Raw genomic sequence first — 27,349 nt, 5'->3', positions numbered from 1 at the left:
ATATGTTAGTAATTATCACAGCAAAAATGCAGGGAATGGCAGCCCAAAATCCCTACTTACCCCACTTTTAATGTTAAAAGGAAATATGGTAGGCTTGGGACAGCGCCACCCTCCAAAAGTGACCCAAAGTATGCTGAAAATAAGACATGGAATGGCTTCAGTCCTAACGGTCAGGAATTCATTCCTCTTGAAGTTGTCAAGGATAGAAAAGCTAAAGGCTTGTGCTTTAAATGCGGGGATAAGTACACGACTGATCATGCATCCAAATGCCCCTTTAAGAATGCCATTGTCAAGTTTAATAGCATGTATGTGCTAGAAGATAGTGACAAGTTAGAAGAGGACTTGTATGACAACTCTCCCATGATGACACTTGCTGAAAATGCTGAATATGAAGAGGATCTTGATACCAATCAGTTTTATGACTCACCGGACGGGTTCCCTTTTGACCCCGGTGGTTGCCCCATTGATGACATGCTTGGGAATGTCCCTTTGCACCCCTCATTCACCACTATATCAGCTTTCTCGATCTCCATGGATGCATGGACCGGCTCTAGGAGCCTCAACACCCTACGGGTACATGGTAACATTGATGGAAAGAGTGTATACATCCTCATAGATAGTGGCAGCACGCACAGTTTTGTGAAAATCGACTCTTGGCCATTTGACATGTGTTCCCATTGAATTACAGCAACCTCTTTGGGTTCAAGTGGCCAATGGAAATGAGGAAGTGAGCTCCCATGTATGCACACAAGTGTCTCTTATGCTGGCCAAAAATTACACAACAAAAGTGGACTTAATTACCCTTGATATGGGCCCCGTGGATGTTGTTTTGGGATATGATGGACTTCAGCAGTTGGGAAAAATCTCTATGGACTTCTCTCAGCTGTATATGGAGTTTGTAATGCATGGACAGCTTGTACACTTGGAGGGAATCAAAGAAATTGCAGATTTTCAGCTTATAACAGCAAGACAACTCAAAAAGGAATTCAAGAAATGCTCCCAAATCTTTGTCTTGCACTTGCTTAAGGATAATGATGACCAACACACCTTGGGGAAGCAAAATGCAGCACTAAAAGCACTTTTGGCTGAATATGAGGACCTATTTCAGCCCCCGACTACCCTTCCCCCTCAGAGAGTAGTGGATCACCCGATTGACTTGGAGCCCCATGCCAAGCCCATCAATAAACCCCCATATCGACTCTCTAAATGTGAGAGAGAGGAAGTAGAAAAGCAAGTCAAGGAGCTCACTAAAATGGGATTCATAGAGCCTAGCTCTTCCCCTTATGCCTCCCCCGCTCTATTGGTTAAGAAAAAGGACGGATCCTTCTGGTTGTGCATTGACTACCGTGATCTCAATAAGATTACCATCAAAAATAGATACCCCATCCCTCGAATTGATGATTTTCTTAATGAACTCAAGGGAGCACGCTACTTCACCAAGATTGATTTGTGATCCGGTTACCACCAAATCAGAATGAGAGTGGGTGATGAAGTCAAAACAGCCTTTCGGACTGACCGTGGCTTGTACCATTTCCTTGTCATGCCATTCGGGCTCACTAATGCACCCGCCACGTTTCAGAGCTTAATGAACAAAATATTGCAGCCATGGCTTTTCTAGTTTGTGTTGGTATTCTTTGATGATATACTCATTTACAGCAAGTCAATGCATGAGAATCTAAAGCATGTTAGGCAAATTTTTGATATACTAAGAGAGCACCGGCTATTTGCCAAAGAAAGCAAGTGTATCTTCATGCAAAAAGAGGTTGAGTACTTGGGACACATTGTTAGTGAAAAAGGCATCCAAGCTGATCCTAAGAAAGTGCAATGTGTCTGGGAGTGGCCCATCCCCACTACCACTACCTCCTTGCGTGGTTTTCTTAGCCTCTCCTCTTTTTATCGGAGATTCGCCATTATACCACAATTGCAGCCCCGTTAATAGACAAGTTGAAAAAAGAGGCTTTCCTATGGGATGAATTGGCTGATCGCAGTTTTCAGTAGCTAAAAGACTTGCTCACTTCATCCCCCATCCTCGTATGCCCCAATATTTTACCATCCAATGTGATGCTAGTGGATGGGGTATTGGTGCAGTCTTGCTGCAAGAACACAAGGTAATAGCATTTGAGAGCCAAAAATTGGATGATAAAGAGAGAGAGTTGCATGTTTATGATCAGGAGATGTTGGCAATCATTCATTCTATCAAAAAGTGGCATTATTACTTGTATGGCAGCAGATTTAAGGTGAAAAGTGACCACCGTGTGCGATCAAATACTTCTTGACTCAGCCCAACCTCACTCCCAAACAACGTAGATGGGTGGCTACCCTACAAAACTATGACTTTGAGATTACCCACACATGTGGCAAGGACAATGTAGTGGCTAATGCAATCTCTCGCATGTGGGCATGCAAGGTTCATCCATCACTGAACTCCACCATGATTGGATTGAAGAGCTCCAAGACGCATACTGGCTTGATGCTGAATTCAGCCCTCTTTTCCAGAAATTACATTAAGGTGTCGTGGATGACAACTCCCAATATGAACTCCACAACGGCCTCATTTGGATCCATGGCCGTATTGTGATTCCCCATGCCTCTCCTTTCACCCAAAGGATCCTTGAAGAGATGAATTCTTCACCGATTGCTGGCCACTTAGGGGTCTTCAAAACATATGACCGAGTTTCAAAAAGCTTCCATTGGATGTTAAAGACTTTGTGTCTAGATATGTGCCTTGTTAACAAAATAAAGATAGAACTCTTAAACCGGGTGGATTGTTGCAGCTCTTACCTATCCCCGAAGGAAAATGGACCCACATTACCATGGATTTCATCACTGGTTTACCTACAACGAAGAAGGGTTGGGATAGCATATATGTGGTAGTTGACCGACTCACTAAAGCAGCCCATTTCATCCCTACAAAATCCTAGTTAACAGCATCTCAAGTTGCCATTCAGTTTATGGAGCATGTTTTTAAGTTGCATGGCTTACCCCACGTCATAGTACATGATCGGGACACCAAATTTATGAGTCAATTTTGGCAGATAACTTTCAGCTCCATGGGGACCAAATTGGTTCCGTCTATAGCCTATCATCCCCAAATGAATGGGCAGACCAAGAGAGTCAATAAGTGGCTTGAAATCTATTTGCGACATTTTTGTCATGACGTGCAAAATTCTTGGGATGTATGGCTGCACTTGGCTGAATTTTCTTATAACAACTCCACTCATTCGAGCATTGGAGTCTCTCCCTTCGAAGCATTGTATGGTTATCGGGTGCCCCTTCCCACAGTGATCTTCAATGAAAAGCTCAACCCCCTTGGAAAAGAAGAGTTGGACCTCATGCAAGCTTTGCTTCAACAATGCAAGGTAAACCTCAAAAGGGCTCAAGAGCACATGAAGCTCCATGCTTATGCAAAAAGAAGACCCCTTGACTTTCAAGAGGGTGAATTGGTACTCCTTAAGGTCCCCAAGTCCCGTTATGCTATACTAAAGGACAGTTCTTGCAACAAGTTGGCACACCGTTACTATGGGCCCAACAAAATCATTAAGAAGGTTGGGGACTTGGCTTACCGTCTCCAACTCCCTTCCACTACTAAGATCCATGATGTCTTCCATGTGAGCCAATTGAAACCTTTCATCGGCACTCCCAAAGATCATGTAGAGGAGCTACCACCCATAGATGAGGAGGGCCTTATCCAGTATATTCCTAAAGCAGTCATTGGGCAACGTGAAAAGCAACTCCGTAGCCATTCCATACACGAATACCTGATCAAATGGCAAGGCCTACCAATAGACGAAGCCTCTTGGCACCCAGCATCTATCTTGGATGAATTTCCACACCTCAAGGAGGCCGTATTGGCTGGAACTTAACCATGACACCTGTTTTGGGCTACAGTCTGCGTCTGGACAGCCATCTGTTTTGCACCAATTTTGGCCCCAGTACATTTTCAGCCCCATCCCCCATACATGGAGACTGAAAGTACACCTTGAGGGCTCCGTGTCAACACCTTACTTGCCCCGATTGGAGTTCCCTAGAGGAAGTTATGGCTCTTTTTTCTCCAGCCATACCCTCTAGGACAGCACACTAGTAATTCCTAGACAGCCCTCTATTTTGTAACAGTTTTGGTCCTGACCTAATTGCAGCCCCGCCCCACCCACATGGGCTGAAAGTACATCTCATGGGCTCCGTAAAGACACCTCAATTATCCCATTCCGAGTTTCTCACACAAAGTTATGGCTAATTTCCTACAGCACACCATTACGATACATGACCACATCCCTTGTTTTTTAGGATAAAAACTTTATGAGATGGGATGGTTTGTAATGAACGGGGATCACGGGAACATGGCATGGGAACATACTAGTCACACTGACAGTATATAGGGTGTAAGAGGGTATTTTGAGGAATCACAGAAATTATCAAGAAACTCTCTTTTCACCTTCTCAAGCTTCCATGGCTTCTTCTCCTTCCTCTTCTTCTTCTTCCTTTTTCCCTCTTTCTCTCTCTTCTTCTTGCCTTTCTCTCTCCTCTCCCTCTTCTCTTGTAGTCCTTCTCTCTCTCCTTCCCCTTAGTTAGGACACTTAGGTCTCTTTCATTACAGTGTGGCTACCCTAATGCATAATAAATTTCACATGTGTGATGGGAAGGCCGTTTTTGCATGGGAAGTTGTGCCACGTGTCTCTTTCTTTTTTGGAATGATTGTGCTTTTATGGCTCCTTTTTTGAAGTTAAAAGATAATTCTTAGCATTTTCTTTTTCATTTTAAGCTTAGCTCCTTGGAATCAATGCATCTTGGACAAACGTGCGGTGACCATTGACATATATATATATATATATATATATATGCATGACACTCAGGATTGAGTTTTCGACGTATTTTGTCTTGTCTTCAATGAGCTATTTTATCTTGTCTTCAATGAGCTCAAATTTAACATGTTTGTCATGCTAGAGATTTAGAAATGCAAGATGAATGAAGTGAATTCAAACTTTATGCAATAGAGAAAGTTAAAAAAAAAAACAATGTCTCATTGATCAAATTTTGTTATACATCCATGACTTATAAAACGCGAAAATGATGATCCAAAAAACCGCTTCATAGTTCATAAAATCGTTTTTCACACATCACTTAAAGATATTTTGATGAAATCACATTTAAAACATCCAAAAAAATTGTCCAAAAAAATGCATCAAAAAGATCAAAATCCCATCATTTTATGGAGACTATTGTGAATGTCATGTTGCCTCTTATGTTGTCCCTCAAGGTGAGCTCTTGATAATTTCAATGAAGTATTTGACATTTTCCAAGGTAGGAATATCCTTGCTTTTCCTCACACCATTCAAAATCATAAACTCTAAAGGAAAGACCTAGCTAGGGGCAACTGTGTAAAACTAGTTTCATAATATGAAAAAAGTTTCAGAATTCCTAGTTTCATGACATGTGATAACAAACTTTTGAAATTACATAAAACTAGGAAAGATCAAATTCTAATTTTCATTTTTCATAAAATGAAAAAATATAATTTCAAAAAAATTAAGAAGTTGTAAAATCTTGTTTCATACATTTATGAATCAATTTATCATCTTCAATACCTCGAAATTCAGGGTAAGAGGGAAAAATGACAAGAAGAAGTTTGTTACTTGAGATTTGCCGTCCTTGCTTGTTGCTGAGAATAAATGGTCTATTGTTAGAATACACTTAGTAAAGCTTACTATGCCTACAAGATAAAATAGCTCATTGAAGACAAGACAAAATACGTCGAAAACTCAATCCTGAGTGTCATGCATGTCAAAATTCAAAAGCAGTACCTTGTAGCTTTTGACTAAATTTTTTTGGCAATCTTTCTTTAGTCTTCTAGATATGAGCAGATGTGGATTGGTATATTATGCCCCTAATTTTAATTTTTTTTTTCTAGATTTTTTTGGTGAGTAATCAAGATGACTAAAATGAAGTTTTCTTTGGAGGGAATGGAGGAGGAGGATCTGGAGTATACTTGTGATAAAAAGCTCTTTAATTTTCTTCGTGCAACTAGAAACTCATCCAAATTTATTTACATCAGAGATATACTTAATGTTCCCTTTTATTTGCAAGAGATCATGAAGGATCTTGAAGATAAATTGAAGGATTATAGGGAGTTTTATCATAAACATGTGGAAGGCTAGAGATTGAGGGATTTTTCCATTATAGCAATGTAATGGAAGCAATCAATGCGGCTAGAACAACTTTGCAAAAAAGATTTGGAATTATTGATGAGGAATTCAAGAAGTGGAAAGTAGATTGTCCTTTTCATCAGAATCAACATCAATGTCTTCTTGTACAGAAGGATGTTGGATTTCTCGTATATCTTCAATATATGGATAGTTGTTCTTCAAATACAATACAAGAGAAGAAGATAGAGGATATTGCATGCAAAGACAAAGAAGTTGAAGAGAAGGGGGAAATGTTTCAGGAAGATATTGATAACCAGTTAGTATAAGGATTTGATGTTGCTTTGTTTAAAAGTGAGAACATTACAAAAGTGGAAGAAAAGGAGATAGAGTTGAGTGCAAAGGTTGAAACAGGTTCTCTTGCATGTGTCCCAACATTTCCTAGTTATCTCAACAAAAAGAGATATGTATTGCTAAATGATATTCAACAAATTTTTTATCTTAGAGAAGATTACTACTTGGCAATCCTTATAGTATGGAGTCACAATGATAATAATTTTATAGGTTATGAATAGGAATTGCTAGCAACTCTTGATGTTGAGGGAGAGAATTTTCAAGACAGCTCTATAGCCTTGCATTCTTGTATTAATCAGATTGTGGAATATGAAAAGGGGGGAAACCTACAGAGGAAGAATTCTTACAGATTTAGAAGAGACTTGGTATTGATAACATGGGGTATGAAGATAAATTGAAGTCTCCATTAGAGGAGAAACCCAAAAGTTCAATAGATCTATATGATGATAGTCTTCTTGAAGAAGATGAAAACTCTAAGGTATGAAATGTAATTCTAAGATATCCATTGTGATTTATATTAGAGTATGTTATGCATTATAAACAAATATTATTGGATATTTACATACTGACATCTTATACTATTGTGGTTTATTGTGCAAATAGAAATTGAAGATGCAAACAAATTTCTTGGAAGAGCTAAGGGCTCAAGGCCATTGAAGCTTGGCAAAAGTCAAGGCCTTGGTCCTTATATTGGAAGCTTAAATAATCAAATAGTTGCAATTTATCATAGCAAGTTATCAAGCTCTCCAAGCTTACCAATAATGGCTTTAAAAGCTATCTCGAAGGTGATTGGACAAGCTTTCAATAGAGGTTCAAACAATATAATTTTGGTGGAGAAGGAAGAAGCTGTAAGCGTTTTTGGCTTCATGTCTGGATACAATGGATCTAGGGCAAGATACTTTGGAGTTCTTGGCTTTTATTTGCTCTCCCATGTAGGAGATGCCAAAAAATTGAATATCTTTCTAGGCTATAGGGAACAAGAGTTCTGAAATGTAGAGGTCTCGTTGAGTGGGATAAAACAAAAGATTCCTTTAGAGGACCTAGTGAATTTCCTGAAACTAAAGGCTCTTCTACAACAGAGTCAGACTAAAAGATGTTAAGGGTCTCTTGAAACCCATCTTTTTCCACCTCTTTGTCTAGTTTGTAATCATTTTGAATATCTTTGCTTTGCACAAGACTTTAAATATCCCTCTTTTCTTCTTTGGGTAACAATGGTTATAGTCTTTGCCAAAGATGATGTATTACATGATGCAGTTGTGTCTTTGAGCTTGAATTTGTGCCAAATTTGTCTGTTAGAACCATTGAAAGACTTCTATTAAATTGTTTGTTATGTATCTTCCACCTCCATGTCTTGTGTGTCTAAAGTATTTTGTTCTTTCTTGATAATGTGATTTTTCCATACCTTGGGTTGACCAAATAGATAGAGATCCATATTTCTTAATAAAATATGGAGCATGGTTATATAAAATATGATGCATAGTTAACAAATAAAGAAATTCAATAAAAAAACCCTATATGAGTTCGACAATAAAGAGACGTACATATGCAAACTTCTTACCATATAGTGAGTGAAATGTTGATTGCCCCAAGCTTCTGTCATTGCCTTTTTAAAAAGGTTCAATTGGTTTTTGAAGTCTTTGAGGTCATCATCATTCCACTTAGTTTTATCACAATAAAAAAATACTTTGTCTAGTGTTTCCCAAACATTGGCTTTTCTATTCTGAGCTTGTCCATTATCAAGATGATCCTTAACTGCATTATGTAGCTCATGTAAGAAGTTACTCATGAAAATATATGCATCACGTGGGTTCAAAATAAAGTATTTTTAAAATACAATTTTTATACATTTTTTACATATAGAAAGGTATAGTATAAAGGGGTTACTTACAGATTGAATAGAAAAGGGTTATGTTTTATTGAGGAAAAATTCACAGATAAGGATATTTATAAATAGGCCTTGAACACATGTGATGTAGAGGATATACATATAGTAACTTCCTTGAGTTATGTAGGCACTTCCACTGATTGTATCTAATAGTTGAGCCACCATTCCTAGAGTTTATGTTACCAAGGCTCCCATGAAAGTCTAGGAATCTCCTAGCCTTCACTCCACCAATAGATGGCTTTTTGGGGACACAATTGCCATCCTTAGACTTTTGAAGATCTGGTTCAATAACAACATTACCACCATGCAAACCAATTACAAATAAGACTTTTTCAATCTTTGTTATAGCATCTGTTCTAGCTGATAATGGCTTTAGCTTTCATCCAAATCCTATATAAAGTGTATAGATATGGGCATTCACTAAAGGAATATCTAGGACTGGTTTTAACTATGAATCCTTATTGTGCCTAGAGGGAGCTCTATTCCAATTGCTTGCGTTCAACTCTATGGCTAGGACATGCAATACAGGCAAGGAGATCAAGAGTCGGCTCCCTTTTATACATTATATATATATATATATAAGTGTCTTCAAGTCAACATCTATGTGCCACTCAATCTTATAGTTTCCAAATCCTTCAACAAATAGCTCTTCTCCTACTTGTTTTCTTAATAACATTAGGTATTAGTGTTCGATGAAAAATCCAATACAATATATCAAAATCCTCTATATCTACTTTGAATGATCCTAGCCACCAGATGTTGTGTTTCGATTAAACACTAAACGACATTGAGTGATTGTAATGATTTGATGAGAGTGCTCTATTCATCAAGGTTATAGAGACCTTCTCTATTTTTGTACATTTTAGAGTCTCACTTTCATCAAGTTTAACCACAAATCTAGCCACTCCTTGTGCCTCTTCTAGTGACAAGTCATATAATCTAATCATTAAACATTGTAGGGTGGGAAAGGCAAGGAAAATATTGTTAAATTCATTGAATATAACTTCTTTTTCTTGCTCTTGAAGCTAGCCTTGATATGGAAAGGCTCACCCAGAATCTCCATCACTTTGTTATTCACTCTTTGTCTGATAGTTCTAACCACAAATGGCCTTGGAAGTATGCATTTATGTACTTATCCTTGCTTCATATTTGACTATAAGAGCTAGAAAAGTTGTATATAGGCATCTCGACTGATACTAATATTATCTATTGTCTTCTATACTAACTTAATATCCAAAAAATGATCCTTTATAAATGACTCCAAGCATTGTTTCTTCACCTTTTTAAATTTCTTCCTCTCCAAAATATCTTTTGAAACTACTAAAGGAAAAAGATGATAATAAAACTGAGATGCTTTCAAAGAATCTCTTTCACTTGCATTTGGTTGAAGAAGAGACCTAACAAAATCAACATCACAAATCAATATAATTAATTATTTTAAAAATCATATTTCATATTTTAAAGTTGAAAAAAATATACCTTGCTGCTTGGATTATTTTACTACAACCACCTCCTCCTCGTCTAAGACTCTCAATATTTCTAAGAGTCTTTTTTCAATTTCGAAGGCCTAAAATAGTTTGCTTTTACTGATAAGATTTGATGTGTTTCTCCAACGATTGATCCTCTATTGATAGCCCTCTAGCTTCTGTAGTAACTCGTTCTTATGTTTTGATAAAAGATGGTTCTCCAATCTGAGGACATCCTTTTTTGCAACCAAGTTAAGTGTATAACCTAGAAACCCATTACAACCATCACCAATTAACCTCAATAATGAAGAGCTATTATAGAAAGGCGGAGTGCTATTTTTGCTAGGATCTTTGGGATATAGCCTACCATCTAACCAAAGATCAAGATTATTCTTTCCTTTAGACCTAAGTATATGTTTCATAGACTCTGTAATAGTAATGGGTTTTGTTCTCTTCCTTATTGGTTCATACTCACTATCCAACTCAATATGAAGATGATAGAGAGGCATTTTACTAGAGCTACAAAGATCATTGGATGACTGATCCATAGCTAAGGATATGATTAGAAGATTGGATTGAAAAACCATGTGAATTAGTAACAAGAAGGAAAACGAAGAAGAAACTAATAAGGATGGGAAAGAAAGAATAGAGTGAGAATGGAGGGAAGTAATCAAACTTTGAAAAAATTTCAAATTGAATATTAGTTTTCACTTTAATGAGGATGAGTAAGATCTTCATTATGACAATCTTTGTCACCTTTATGGCGGCCTAGATTTATAGGTTTGATGTGACCATGAGAATATCGCGACAATGACTTATTAACAATTTTTTATATATTTACTTACCAAAATATAAAAGGTTTTAAAAATATAAAAAATGATTTTGTTTCCTAAAGTATTTTCTCTCTCTAGGATTGATTACAGGGCATTTTTGAGACCTCAAAACTCCCCTAATGCCTCAACAAGCACCATTTGGATTCCATGACTTAACAGATACAAACACATGCTCCTACCCTACTGCACATAATGTAAATGGGATCTAATATCCTAATGTTATTGCTTGTCAATTTGCAACATTGCACAAGCTTGGTAAGTTTTATTTTGAGATAACATTAGTGATTCCTTACACTGAGAATAAGCTTAAAGCTATTAGGGATAAAGTGCTTCAATTTTTATAATACATTAGTAAGGTTTCTCTTCAATCACTACTCTTACATCAAATGTTTTGGTTTTTCCAATTGTTGTATATGCTGGTCATAGTTTCTTTGTTTGGGATACTCATAACTTTTCAAAGGTCAGGACCTCTATTCCAGTATTGTTTAGGCCTATGCTTCTTAGAAGTTGTTAAGTTCTCTCTTGAGTGGAAGATTAATGGTATCTATAGCCTCTTTAACACTATCTCTTTTGTGACCTTAGGAAGGTTTGTAGTGCTATTAAAGAACTTGTAAGTAATAACTTAAAAATGCTTGGGACTGTATAGCACATATTTGAATGCATGGCATATATCAACTTTGTCATAGGCTAGATCTGTGGCATGAGACATAGCATGTATCACTTCTCTATTTTGCTGAAGTATTTTTTAAAAAGGCCATGGTAGTTATGCATCATAGTTCAAAAGAATCATACTCTATCCTCTAATCTGATCATGTGGGGAATTTCCCCTAGCACATTGTGCCACCCTCCCTTGTTGCTTATAGCCACAAATCCCACTCGTGCTGATAAGTCACCTCCTTCCTTGAAGGAAACAAAGAGTGGAAAGGAATCACCTCATATTTAGACCTGGTCCCACCCTCCCTCATTGATCAATGCCAAGTTTGGATCAGTTTTGGGTTGCATGAAAGTGTATCTTCCATGTTGGGATGTTTTTCTCCCATTTTGGGTTGTTTGGGGCAAATTTGAAAGAGAACTTAGTTGTAAGTAGGGGATAGGTGCGGAAGCTCTAGGACAGGAGGGCAACTTGATGTTGAGTAGATTTTGGGGCTGCAAATGACAGGATGCCCTAAAAACGAGGTTATCGATAAGTTGTTGGTGCAGAAATTAGGGTTTTAGATAATAGGGGAGCCCTAAAAACCAATAAGTGACCTTATTTTTTCTCTCTAAAGAAACAACAAAGGTTGTTGTTATAGCACTTTCATGGCAACATATTGAATGTCTCTCTCTCCTCTATTGTGTTTTGCCTCATCTTAGCAAAATTGAAGATATTCAACATTGTTTTATTGAAATTAGGCCTAATTACTACTACAATTAGGGTTTTTGGTTGTCTCAAGAATTGCACCATTGAATATTGGCATTTCTTAGTTTTGCTCACCTGTTTGAAGGTGGACAACTCTTATATGCTCGTGGAGGTTTGGCAACAATGATGGGTCATTGGCGTCTTTTGCTTGGTTGGAAAGCATTGGAGAAATAGAATCTTCAAATTGCACTAGAGTATTATTTACTTTTACTTTATTAAAATCACTTTTTAAATCAAGTATTCTTCTATTATTATTTATATCAAAGATATAGAAATGTCATTCTATGAGATTTTATTATGTTATTATATGCCTCCTATATGCTAAGTTGTATGATAAAGTTACTACATAGATGTTATATGTTATAATTTCTTATATGCTAACTTTTTTTGTGAAGTTACTATATAGATAATGTCTATTTATGAAGTTATTATAGAGTAACTTTTTTTATAAAGTTACTATATAGATAATTATGATAATGAACTTCCTATATTGTAAGCTAATCAAAAAAGTCTTTCTATATAGTAAGTTAACTAGAAAAATCTTTCTATATTGGAAACTATCATTCTAGATTAGCAATCTAGTAAAGTTTGATTTTTCCTATATTAGACTCTTTCTAGTTATGTGGAAATCTAACTAGCAAATTCTCTTTTTTTTCCTATATATAGTAAGTGGTTTAGAGTTTCTTGTGTCAATTCCATATTAGACATTGTAAAAACGAGGCCCATTCCATAAGTATGAATGGAGATAGAAGCAAATAGCAAGGGCACTTTGGAGGGAGGAAATCATCTCTCTCTCTCTCTCTCTCTCTCTCTCTCTCTCTCTCTTCTATGTTTAGTAGTGAGACTATCAGAGGGGAAAAGTGGGGCCAAAGACCGAGTGCTCAAGGTGGAGCTCTATATCCGAGCATTAGGACTTACATTTATATCTCTGCTTTATATCCATATATCTCTATCTATCCTATTTAACTTACCTTCATCTCTATCTTGGGCTTTCCCTCCATCTTCATGATTATCCTTTCCATCTTGATACCAACAATAATTGGATACTTACCAAGTTTTACGAGCCTCAACAGCACGATAGTACTCAGAAAAATTGTGTGGGTAGAGATGCACCCAGGAATGAGAAAATGAGACCAAGGAAGAAGGAGGCCTAGGAGGGAAAGACTGCAAACGTGCAAGGCTACCAGTTCCTACGGTCAAAGATGGTAAAGGGAAGAATAAAGGCACTTAGTCGTTCGATGCCCCTAGTTTTCTATCTTACTCGTGAGTCGTCGTGGTGCCACTGCCCCCATTGTCTACACTAGCTCGATGGTCTACAGAAGTTCTAGTGCCACTACCCATCATTTGCACCAAGTACATGCCACTACCATCCTCAATCCCGTCATCTGCACCCAGCCAGATGATCTGACTGCAGAAGTACTGCCCATCATCTGCACTAGCTGGATGACCTGACTACAGAAGTTATAATGCATTGATGCAAGAGTTCTAATGCACTAACCAGCTAGACGAACTACCAAAAATCCATGTCACACTCACCCTGCTGCCACTTTCCATCATCACCACCCGAATGAGTTGCCCATGCACTCGTGTCCACTCTCCCATTGATTTTTGACGTTAATTATGAGAGTCATGATTTTTGACGTTAATTCTCTACTAGTGGCAAGGAAGCGGAAGGCAAAGTACACTAGGCACATTAGGCAAGGAAGTAAAAGGTGAAGGCAAAGGACAAATACATAAGTGCCTAACAGCACACAACGTATCTATGTGCGCACACATTGTCTCTATAGTGTAACATTAGCATTCGCATGCATGGAATGTTAGGTTGCTTCACTGTGAATCATGTAGGCAAGCAAGTAAAAGGTGAAGGCTCTTCCCATCTACCTACCCCCAAAAATAAAATACTTAAGTGCATGACACCACACAACGGATGTGCACGCACACTCTCTTTCTAAGTGTAATATTAGCATTCACATGCATGGAATGCTAGGCCGTTTTGCGACAGATCATGCAGGTAAGAAAGTGAAAGGTGAAGGCTCTTCCCACTCCCCCCGCCCCCTTAATCTCTCTCTCTCTTCACCCCTCTCTCTCTCCCACTCTCTCCTTATTCTTCTCTCCCTTCTCCCTCTTAAAAATTGTTTAAATTTAAAAAATAATTTTCTATTTCCTCTTTTCCCCTATCTCTCCCTCTTTTCCTATTTCTTCTTCTTCTTCTTCTCTCTCTCCCCACTTTTCTTCTCTCTTTCCCCTCTCTCCTCTCTTTTCCTTCTCTCTCTACCTCCTCTTTTTTTCTTTATTTTTCTTTCTCTCTCTCTCTCTCTTTAATTTTTTTTCTCTCTTTCTTCTTTTCCTCTCTCTATAATTCTCTCTCTCTCTCTCTATTCAAAAACACACAAACACACACTCTCTCTATGTTCAAATTCTCTCTCTCCTTTTCTTCTCCCCGCTTTTCTGCTCTCTGTCTCTCTCTCCCCTTTTCTTCTCTCCCATCCCTCCTCTCTTTAGTATTTAAAATTAATAAATCACATTAAGATCGGCTGTATATATATATACACACACACACACACACACACACACACACACACACACACACACACACACACACACACACACACACACATATATATATATATATATATATATATAAGCTTCAACTAAAATCTAACATTGTTTTGTGGGCGTAGATTAATTTAAACTTTATATTCTAGCAAGTATTTTGATAGAGTGTTTTAAAAAATACTTGTTTTGACATGCAAAATAGCCTTTGATAAGAAAAACAGCCATCAAATCCATTGATGCATGAGAGAGCTCTCGAATTGATTGAAAGGATGTTTGGGACATTTGGATATGCTCAATGCCCCACCCTTATAAGGCGCCACCAATGATCCATGGTGCTCAAAGTTGTAAGGCCCCCATTATGAGGAGAAGCCATATGTGAGCCCAGACATTGGTTGAGTCCTGACTTGTATGTCACATGAGGTCTATGTGACCGGATGGCAAAAAGGTGACCGTTGTGGGTCTAATCTTTGGGTTAGACAAAGTAGTTAAGTTGGTAGCAAATCGAGGCACATTGCATCCAGTTGCGACATAAGAGAGTTATCAGGGGCCCTAGCCAATGGTAAAGGGAATATTCCATAGAATATTCATTGGCCAACTAGTGAATGGGCACATGGAAGGTCAATAGACACATGTGCATATGGAAGATCAACAGACACATGTTCATAAGGAAGGTCAACAGACACATGGGCACATGGAAAGTCAACAGACACAAGTGCATATGGTAGGTCATCCATCATGACCCCCCTTCACAAGCTATAAAAGCTAAATCCCTTCATAGACATCTACTATCTATCTTTCACCCAGTCAGGGTTGTTCCAACTAGCCTTAAGCTCTTCACCCATCTTATGTCTAGATCGTCATCTAAACTTCACAGTGGAAGCGCACGGGTGGACAGAGCCATCTTTGTATCAGTTGTTTGGAGATAGAGAAATTTTGTTATTCTCCTTTTATCTGTTGTGTACTCTCTATCTCTTTCTCAGATTCTGTTCATTGCGCCGTGTAATTTTTTACATGGTATTAGAGCCTAGGGGGCTCTAGGGATCAAAGAGTGCGCAAGAGGCAAAGGCTTCAATAGCAAAGAGGAACAATGTCATCTTTCGGAAGCAGTTCAAGCGCATCAGGAAGCGGTGCAAGAGGTGGTGTTGCTGTACCAGCTATTCAAACACTGAGGATTCGTCCACCAACCTTCAACGAAGGCAAGTTAGATGGTACAAACTACACCTTGTGGAAGTTCAAAATTACAACTATCCTTGATTCTTATGAGCTTTTAGAGACTGTGCTGGGGACTGACGCAAAACCATAGCCTACCCCCGACCCATCAAATTCTAGTGTGATAATTTCTCCAAATATAGATCTTCTACGAGCTTGGAAACGAAGGAATGCAGATGCATTGTGTGCCTTAGTTACAAGCTATTCTGATAGTGTTTTGACTTTGATTCAGCATACAACCAAAGCATCATAGGCTTGGAATGTACTGAGGAGTCAGTATGAAACACGAAACCAAACAAGGATTCAAAACTTGGAGAATCAACTAGCAACGGAGAAGCTTGCTGAAGGAGAGACAGTTGAAGCATTCATCATTCGGATTAAGAATCTGTACGACTAGATGGCTGGTGCTGGGATACAAAAGACTAGTGAAGAGCTAGCTCGGAGATGTCTTCGGAATTGTCCACAAAAGTTTGATGGACTAGTAAGTGCCCTTAATACTCAGGTGAGACCTCAAGCTTTGACTTTTGAGGAGTTTTGTGCATTATTGATGGAGGAGGAGTTGAGGCTGAAAGCCCGAGAAGGAAGCAACAATGGAGATGCTGCATTCTCTGCCAATGCAAAAGGCAAAGGTGGTTTCTCCACAAAAAATGATGGGGACAAAAGGAAGAAGGGTAGTAAGAAGAAGTTTCAAGGAGAGTGCTTCTACTGCAAGAAGAAAGGACATGCAATCGTAGATTGTCATGTCAAGAAGGCAGATGAAAAGAATGGTACCCTTCAAAGTAAACGGAAAGAGATAGCAAATACGGTTGAAGCAGAGTTGGAGTTATTCATGGCGACCATTGAGAAAGTGTGCTCCTCGGCGCAAGAAGAATCTACCACTGACTCATGGATGTTGGATAGTGGGGCCTTTCGTCACATGACCAACAAGAAAGGTCTATATAGTTCTATGCATGATGCCAGGAGGCATATTCCACGGTGGATTCCGTGAGGTTTTACGGTGGATTCCGTAAACTTAAATGACCGGGGCTCATACACAAAGAGGATTCTTTGTGCGAGAAGTTGATGGGGACGCCTGTCCTTTTCGGGCGTTTCATTAATTTAGTGTGTACATGGGTGATTCCATAGTGGGTGATTCCGCAAAATGCATATTAAATTAATAAAGGTTTATGAGTTTAGAGTGCGCACTCGTAATAAATTAAGGTTAGGATTTATTTCTAACCAGTTGATTTATTTATGTAGCTGAAGACTGCTAGGTATTCACTTTTGTCGGTTTAATTGTGTTATTTTACTAATGATTGTGAATGCTTCAGTTGATGTGTAGAGATAGCAGCAGTGGCGGAGGAAAGCATTGGAGTCTAGCGGGTATTTGACATTTGGACTATATTTTGATAGGCGCCACGCCTATATTTTGTTATGTCTATTGAGACATTGATTATCGATTATTATTTTGTATGCGCTTATGCGCCCAGATATGTTATTTCTATTTGGACATTGAGATTGGGCGTGCCAGACACTATGGGCACCGTCCATTAGCTTTATTTTACTATTTTTATAGAAAACAAACTCAAAAGCTAAAAAGCTTGTCATATTTTTGTAATTGGGCTATTATTGAGCATGAAGATTGGAAATATACATAAAATACATGCTTTGTGAAGCGCTCACACAAGGCATGGGGGAGATTGAACCCAATTTGTCTCTTGCCTCTTGCCTCTTGTCGTGCTTGCTTTTACATGGGTTTTTGTGCTAAAAAGTAGAGTACTTTGTTCTTGGGGACCTTCCGGGATTCACCACGCGAGCTATCTGCGACCGATCTGTCCACCAGTGGTATCAGAGCGGAGCAGAGATCAAGAGCTTCCAATCGCTACCAATCTCGGGCGAAGGCGGAGCTCCAGGAACAAACGGCCTCTACAGTCAACCTCGTCGCGAACCGTCGATAGAGGCAGACTTCTGGCGATCAAGAACCCCTGTTTCCACTGTCAGATCGCGAAGGACCAAGCTCTGCAGGCGGAGGACCACGCATCCATCTCCTTCATAAAGTCATGGATATACAGTAAGAAGCTCATATCTTTTTTCTTCCAAAAAGCTTAGTCTTCAAGCTTAAAGACTTAGGAATTGAAGAAGTCCCACAAAAATTCACAACGAGGTATCTGAGGATGCCCGCAAATTTCGCGACGTCAGCAAACATCTACCCACATCCTCCACGAATTGCGCCGTTTTCAGTCGACTCTCCCTCCTTAATAAGCCTAAGTTACTAAGCTTATTAAGCTTAAGCTTAATTACTTAAGCTAAGTCACACAACTCTTATCAAGTCACATTTGGCAGACAAGTTCAGTAACTCCGGGTCTCGCACTCCTGAAGTCAAGTTCCGTAAGTCGACGGTAATCAAGTTTTGCAAGTTCTGCAAGTCGGCCTAAGTCCAGCAAGTCAACAACTCTGCAAGTCTGTTAAGTCTGCAACTCTACAAGTCAGACTAAATCAGAACGGCTAGTGCTTAAAACTCATAGAAGACTTGTTCGTATGCAAAAACTCTGAACTGGAAAGTTGTTCGCAGCAAGCTGTTCTACCTATCTACAAGTTTGTTGAAGTACTTTCAGCAAACAGAGACAGAAATATTGCAGAATTTCTGAAAACTGAAGAAGAAATACCCAAAAATACATAGCCTTGTAACCCCAAATTTGAGCTACGCTCATCCCGCTAACTGATTTTGAGTGAGAAAGGTTTGTTGAGTTTTACAGGATGACTACCCCACATATGGATGATCCTATGGCTGAAGACGATCTACCCGAGCCTACCATGGAACAAAAGCTGGATCTTATCATGCTGCAATTGGAAGAAGAGCGAAGAGCTAGGCAAGCCTTGCAAGCGCAATTGACAAAGCTACAAGGAGCGTCCACTGACAAAGAAGAACCCCAAGCTGAAGATTTGATTCGCCGTACCATCAACACCACTCTTGAAGCACAAACCATTCGCAAGGAATCCAAGATAAGTAAACGAAGTTTCAAGTTTCGCACTTTCAATGGCATAAGAGAAGGAAAGACTGTTTTATCATTCATTAGCCAGTTTGATGACTATTTCCATGAGGAAACTTATCTCGAAAAAGATAAAATCAAGTGTGTTACTAATAATCTGATAGACAGAGCATCACTTTGGTGGACTGTAGTCCGCAAGAGTATAGAATGTCCTGCTACATGGGAAGATTTCAAGAAGAAGTTCATGCAAAATTTCCTACCACCGCAATTTCATGAGAAGGCTATCAAGCAATGGGATTTACTTCAACAGCGCGATCGTGAGCCTATTCCACAGTATACAGAGCGTTTTTGGAATGCACTCCTACAGCTACGCATGCTTGAAGACGTACCAGAGACGACACATAAGCGGAAGTATATGTCTGGACTTCTTGGACATTACTACGCTGAAGTGAATATGTTCAAGCCTGCTACCCTTGAAGACGCCATCTCCTTAGCCCACGACACTGAAGATAAGTTACGCGGAAGAGATCGACGACCATAGCCATTCCAAGCAAACGGTAATTATGGATCTAAACAATTCAATTCCAATTTCAGAAGGTTTAATCCAGGTCGTTTCTCATCACCATCTTTCCGCAAAAATTGGCCTAAACCATCTGCATTACCATCCACTGTCAATCCAAATCCTAAGCCTATTCCACAAGCAAATCCAAATATACCCAGACTCCCAGCCATTGCAAATAATGTGACCAAAGCCAAGCCCATCGTATGCTACAAGTGTCACCAGCCAGGGCATCTCGCAGCAAATTGCCATTCAAAGAAGCCATCAGCACATATCAACTACCTTGGAGCTATGGACGAAGACGAGCATGAGGATATGCCAGATTTCACTGAAGATGAGGATGATCCTACTACTACTTCCGACACTTTACCAGGTATGCCTACTTCACATTCATTGTTGACTATGAAATGTATGGTGCATGGAAAAGAAAGAACTATATTGCATGATGACGGTAGTACCCATGACTTTATTTCACCAAAATTGGTAAAGGAATTAAAATTGCATACTGTACCTACGCACTTTCGCATAAAAGCTGCATTTTTAGGCACTAGGTACAATGGCACACAAGAAGTTCAAGATTTAGAAATTCAAATTGGTCCATATATTGAAAGAAGAAATTTCTTAGTTGTCCCATTACAGTCTAGTGACATTATTCTAGGAATGCCATGGAGACACCAACATAATCCCAATATAGATTATTCCACACACACAATGAATATTAATTTTCAAGGAAAATCTATTACCTTATTTGGTATGCATACATCTCATATTTTTCCACTGCTTTCGCATACTCAAGCAAAACGTGCACTACGCAAGAATACTAAATCATATCTCATTTGGGTGAATGAATTGCACGCAAAAGAAACTCATATGCACCCTAAGCATAAGGAATTTCTCGCATATTTTAAGGACTGTTTTGCAGAAGACCTACCACCAGGTTTACCTCCATCACGTCCAAAAGACCATAAGATTGACCTAATACCTGGCACACAACCACCTTGCAAAGCCCCATATAGGCACAATCAAATAGAGCAAAAAGAAATCCAGAGTCAAGTTGAAGAATTACTAAATAGAGGCTTAATTCGACCTAGCAGTTCTCCATTCGGTGCACCTGTGCTCTTAGTCAAGAAAAAGAATAATACTTATCGGATGTGTATTGACTACCGAGCATTAAACAAGATCACTGTAAAGAATAGGTATCCTATACCTAGAGTTGATGACCTTATGGACAAACTGCAAGGATCTTCTATATTTAGTAAAATTGACCTTAAGTCTGGATATCATCAAGTGAGGCTAGATAGATTCGACATATTTAAGACTGCATTCAGGACACAGTTTGGCCATTACGAATTCTTAGTCATGCCATTTGGATTAACTAATGCACCTGTCACTTTCAGTAGAATGATGAACCGTATTTTTCTAAAATATAAGTATTGTGTGATTGTTTTCTTTGATGATATTTTAGTGTTCAGTCAAAGTGAAAAAGAGCATTATGAGCATTTATCATTAGTTTTTCAATTACTGAAAAAAAATCAATTGTTTGCAAATCCTGACAAGAGTGAATTCTTTAAGACAGAAATAGAATATCTAGGTCATATTGTATCAAAAGAAGGAATAAAAGTTGATCCTAAGAAAATTGACGCAATATTGCATTGGCCTGTTCCTAACAATGTACATGAATTACGCTCATTCCTTGGTCTTGCTAGTTTCTATAGGAAGTTTGTACGTAATTTCTCATTACTTGCTTTACCATTGACCAAACTTCTTAAGAAAGTCATTGTTTATCAATGGACTGAAAACCAGCAGAAATCCTTTGACTTACTCAAACGTGCATTAACCAATGCCCCTGTTCTACAATTGCCTGACTTTAACAGACCATTCTTTTTAGTTGTGACCGATGCTAGCGGATCAGGAATAGGAGCTGTATTAATGCAAGACAACCATCCAATAGCATATTCTAGTTCTAAGCTGAAACCCTCTGAGCCCAAATATTCCACTTATGACAAGGAACTCTTAGCAGTTGTACAAGCATTAAAACAATGGAAACATTATTTAATGGGTTCAAAATTCATGATAAAGATCGACCAGCAAAGCATTAGACATCTACTTAGCCAACCCCAAATTTCTGACCGTCATATCAAATGGGCTTCATTCATTCAAAGTTTCCATCCTATCATTCAATACCAACCTGGAAAAGAAAATGTAGTTGCTGATGCATTAAGTAGAAGACCTACAATTCATAACATTTCTATCATATCTTTTGATTCTTTAATTGCTATGAAAGACACATATCACCAGGATATTACTTTTCATATTGGCAAAAATTAGTTCAAAATAATTTCATTCCTGTTGATTCATTGTCATATAATGATGGATTCATGTTCTTTGAAAAGAGACTGTGTGTTACTATTCCATTCCGATCTTTTGTTTTGAATGAAATTCATTGTCCCCCATATCAAGGTCATAGAGGTATCATTTCTACATTACGCATGTTAACTGAAGATTTTTATTGGCCGCATATGGATGCAGATGTATCTAATTTTGTTTTTGAATGTTTGATTTGTCAAAGAATAAAGAGACATCATGGTAAACAATATGGATTATTAATGCCTTTGTCTATTCCATCTAAACCTTGGGAACATATATCTATGGATTTCATTACTGGTTTACCAAATACTAAATCTAACCATGACATGATTTGGACAATTGTAGATAGATTTAGTAAGCAAGCATATTTCATTGCATGTAAGAAAACTTTAACAGCATCACAAGCAGCACAGTTATTTTTTAAAACTGTTTTTACTAACCATGGATTGCCGAAAGTGATTATTTCAGATAGAGATTCTAGATTTTGTAATAATTTTTGGATTACACTGTTTGCAAATCTAGGCACAAAGATTGATTTCTCATCTGCATTTCATCCAGAAACAAATGGACAAACAGAAGCCACAAATAGCACCATTCTAGACCTTTTACGTGCATACATTATCTCTAAACCTCAGACATGGGATACTCATTTACATTTATTACAGTTTGCATATAACAATACACCGCACACATCTACAAAGAAAGCACCTTTTGAAGTTATTTATGGATATAGATTATCTACACCTATTGCATCCTTGTCTAATAGAATACAGAGTGCTGATGATATTGCTGTTATGCATAACACTATTTTTGATGAAGTAAAGGATATGATTGCTAAAGCCCAACAATCATATACCAAACTAGCCAACAAGAAAAGACAAGCCATGAATTTCAAAGTTGATGATTATGTTTGGCTTAGAATAGAAAAGCGTAGACTGCAAAGTGTAGATAGACATCCGATTGTCAAATTAGCTCCTAGATTCTACGGACCATTTAGAATCATTCATAAGATTAATGATAATGCATTCAAGTTAGAACTGCCATCTCATTGGAAAATTCATAATACATTTCATATTAGTTTATTGAGACCATTTAAAGGCCAATTACCTATCCACCCTGTCTATGAAAACCCACCTTTACTAGAAGAAGAGATTGAAATACTTGAACCAGAAGCCATCATAGACACTGACTACATGACCACTAGAACTGGCAGAAGGTATTCTAGATATCTAGTGAAATTTAAGAACCATCCTATAGAGGAAGCACAATGGATGCACGCTAGAGACTTAAATGCTTTCCTCACTCTATTAGCTCCACATTGAGCTAATAGCAATTGAGGTCAATTGCTATCCCACCCCGGGGGTATGATGCCAGGAGGCATATTCCACGGTGGATTCCGTGAGGTTTTACGGTGGATTCCGTAAACTTAAATGACCGGGGCTCATACACAAAGAGGATTCTTTGTGCGAGAAGTTGATGGGGATGCCTGTCCTTTTCGGGCGTTTCATTAATTTAGTGTGTACATGGGTGATTCCATAGCGGGTGATTCCGCAAAATGCATATTAAATTAATAAAGGTTTATGAGTTTAGAGTGCGCACTCGTAATAAATTAAGGTTAGGATTTATTTCTAACCAGTTGATTTATTTATGTAGCTGAAGACTGCTAGGTATTCACTTTTGTCGGTTTAATTGTGTTATTTTACTAACGATTGTGAATGCTTCAGTTTATGTGTAGAGATAGCAGCAGTGGCGGAGGAAAGCATTGGAGTCTAGCGGGTATTCGACATTTGGACTATATTTTGATAGGCGCCACGCCTATATTTTGTTATGTCTATTGAGACATTGATTATCGATTATTATTTTGTATGCGCTTATGCGCCCAAATATGTTATTTCTATTTGGACATTGAGATTGGGCGTGCCAGACACTATGGGCACCGTCCATTAGCTTTATTTTACTATTTTTGTAGAAAGCAAACTCAAAAGCTAAAAAGCTTGTCATATTTTTGTAATTGGGCTATTATTGAGCATGAAGATTGGAAATATATATAAAATACATGCTTTGTGAAGCGCTCACACAAGGCATGGGGGAGATTGAACCCAATTTGTCTCTTGCCTCTTGTTGTGCTTGCTTTTACATGGGTTTTTGTGCTAAAAAGTAGAGTACTTTGTTCTTGGGGACCTTCCGGGATTCACCACGTGAGCTATCTGCGACCGATCTGCCCACCAATGCAGCCTCTACAAGAATCCATCACTATGACGGTTGGAAATGATGCAAAATGCCCTGTTGCTGGGTCACACGTACTATTTCTTTTGTTGCTACAAATGGTGAAGTCAAAAAGCTTTCAGATATGTTGTATGTTCTTGAAATTAGGAGAAATCTTGGTCATGAAGTGAGGTTCAAGAAGGCAGGTGCAGAAATTCTTGACAGTGCTAGCAAAATTGTTGGCAAAGGAGAAAGAAAGAACAACATGTATGAGCTAAGTGCTCTTACAGCCACCGCTAGAATGGGCATAAGTAAGCTTTGGCATGAAAGGTTTGGATACATCGGATTTGCAGTGTTGAAGGAGATGCAAAAGCAAGGTATAGTTGCTCACCTTCTTACAGTGACTAAATTGAAGGAACCATGTGAAGCTTGCATGATGGACAAGCAACAAAGAAAGGCATTTCCACAGGAAAGCAAGAATAGAGCATAGGCTCCTCTAGAGTTGGTCATGCTGACTTGTGCGGTAAGATGCCTACACAGGCCTTGGGGGGATCTTCTTATTTTATGTTGATTGTCGACGACTACAATAGGAAGATGTGGGTGTAATTCCTTCGTGATAAGGCTCAAGCTTTTGGTAAGTTTAAAGAATGGCTAAAACTTGTTGAGAATGAAATATAGAAAAGTGTAAAGAAATTTAGAACAGATGGTGGTGGTGAGTTCAACTCAAATGAGTTTGAAGACTTTTGCAAAAGCAAAGGGATCAAGCAGATCTAACTTCACGAGTCCTTTGGACGGCCTCAATTGACGACGCCTCACACACCTCAACAAAACGGTCTTGTGGAACACAGGAATCGCACCATTGTGGAACTGAAGCTGTTAATACTGCAATCTACATTCTAAATCGGATCTACACAAAGGCTCTCAAGGAAAAAACACCTCATGAGGCTTACACTAGTAAGAAACCATCTGTCTCACATTTTAGAATTTTTGGATGTGAATGTTATGCACATGTTCAAGATGAGAAGAGAAACAAGTTAAAACCAAAAAGCAGAAAATATTCTTGGGTTATAGTGATGAGCAGAAGGCTTACAAATCATATGAACAAGAGGCAAAGAAGATCATTCCGAGTCGTGATGTGGTGTTCATGGAGGAGCAGCATACAGTGGAGGAGGAGAAGGCAAGTTCTTCCACTTTATCATCAAGCAAAGAAGTAGTCCACTATGAACATGTCTTGAGAGCTGTCCCTAAGGAGGAGGAAGCATCATCTTCAAATGATGAGGAAAAAGTTCACCAACCTGACAGCACCCACCGCAAAAGCCATTGCCGCATTGGGTGAAGCAGCTCTATGACCACAATAATCCTATGCCTGCATCTGTTGAGGAGAAAGCAGACGGACCAAGGAGGTCTCATAGAATAGAGGAGCAAAGGAGGGCTTTTGCTCACATAGTCATTATGGCCTTGACGGCTGAGATTATGAGAGAAGTAAAGGAGCCAACTAACTTGGAAGAAGCACTTGTAGATCCATCATGGAAGGTAGCTATGCAAGCCGAGTATGACAGCATAATGAAGAATGATACTTGGGAGCTAGTGGATCGGCCAGTAAAGTGGAAGGTTATTGGCACTAAGCGGATCTGGAAGGTAAAGTACAAGGCTGATGGTACCTTAGAAAAGTACAAAGCCAGGCTGGTTGCCCAGGGATTTTCACAGGTTGAAGGGTTTGATTTTCAAGAGTCATTTGCCCCAACTGCCAAAATGACCACTATTCACATAGTACTTGCAGTGGTCGCCCACAAGCAGTGGCCAGTTTACCAAATGGATGTTAAATCAACGTTCTTAAATGGTGATCTCAAGGAGGAGGTGTGTGTGGCTCAGGCATTAGGGTTTGAGACCCCCATTCTGAGAACAAAGTGTGTAAGCTGAAGAAGGCATTGTATGGGCTAAAACAAGTCCCCAAAGCATGGTACCAGCGGATAGATAAGTTCTTTTTAAGCTTAAACTTCAAAAGATGTGCCTCAGATGCCAACTTGTATGTTTACAGGGATGGTAAAAATTCTGTAGTGATTGTCCTATATGTGGACGACCTTCTTATTACAGGTGACTATGAAGATATAATCAACCAAACTCGAAAGGCTTTGTGTTTTGAGTTTGAAATGACAGCTTGATGCACTATTGTTTGGGGATTGAAGTCTGGCAAGAGCCAGGAAGGATCTTCATCTCTCAGAAGAAGTATGCATGGGAGATCTTGCAGGCGTTTGACATGACCGAGTGCAAGGAGATAGCTACACCTATGGAGGTAAATGCAAAGTTATCCATTGAGGATACATTAGCACTAGTAGACATTGGGAGGCACAGGAGGTTAGTCGGCAATCTGATCTACTTGTATAACACCAGACCAGATATCAGTTTTGCTGTTGGTGTTTTGAGCAGGTTCTCAAACAAACCTCATGGGAGTCATTGGAAAGCTGAGATGAGGGTGCTCAGATACTTGAAGGAAACTCTTGACTATGGTCTCACATACAGTTTCGGAACTTCTCTTGTGGGGAATTGTGACTCAGATTGGACAGGAGACCAGTGATTCCAAGAAGTCTATTTTTGGTTATTGTTTCTCTTTAGGTTCAAGAATTTCCTCTTGGATTAGTGAGAAGCAGCTAACAATGGCATTGTCTTCTACCGAAGTAGAGTACAAGGCAGCTTGTTTTGTTGCATGTGAAGCAATATGGTTGAGAAGGATCCTATGGCATATGGGAGTGCAAAATCCAAAAATTTTAGAAAATCTTCTAGATTAGGATGGCATGCAAAAAACAAGTTGTTTTTTCAGCCAATTATGAGATTTTTCTTCCAAAGCCAACAGAGCCATCAAATTTGGGTTCTGAGCAGCAAAGGAGCTGTTATTTGGATCTACTTTTTTAGTCTACGAAGGAGCTCCAAGGAATCTAATGCGTGGAGAGTGCTTCTGAGTAGTACTAGACAAAGGATTTCAAGTTCTGTCAATACACATTGATTTGATTCATTGTGCTTTGTCTTTGTCGTGTTTACCTCTTATGTATTCTTTATCTTCTCTTCCATCTCCTATCTCTACTTCTTTCTACCTCTAATCCCTGGTGGATTTGACCTTTCGACAAAGACCCCTCCGACAACATCCATGCTATTTTTGAAATATTGATAGTAAATAATATAGTTATGATGTTTATATTGTACCACCCATTCGATATTATGATCTATGAGCTTTCAAATTTGCATTTTATCTTACTACTATATTATTTTCGTTGTAGATTCCGAAAAAAACCTCCATAGGACTTCCTGAACCTATCCCCTTTTCCAAATCTCCCTTTTGAATCAAAACCTCTTTTCCTCCCCTCTTTCTCATGTGTAAACTCTCCTTTTCTTTTTCCCCTCCCTTTTTTCATTAA

The sequence above is a fragment of the Lygodium microphyllum genome, chromosome 29, assembly GCF_053477565.2.
Source record: "Lygodium microphyllum isolate KBCC chromosome 29, Lygodium_microphyllum_v1.1.10, whole genome shotgun sequence".
NCBI lineage: Eukaryota > Viridiplantae > Streptophyta > Polypodiopsida > Schizaeales > Lygodiaceae > Lygodium > Lygodium microphyllum.
Note: the sequence above shows the minus strand (reverse complement) of the source record.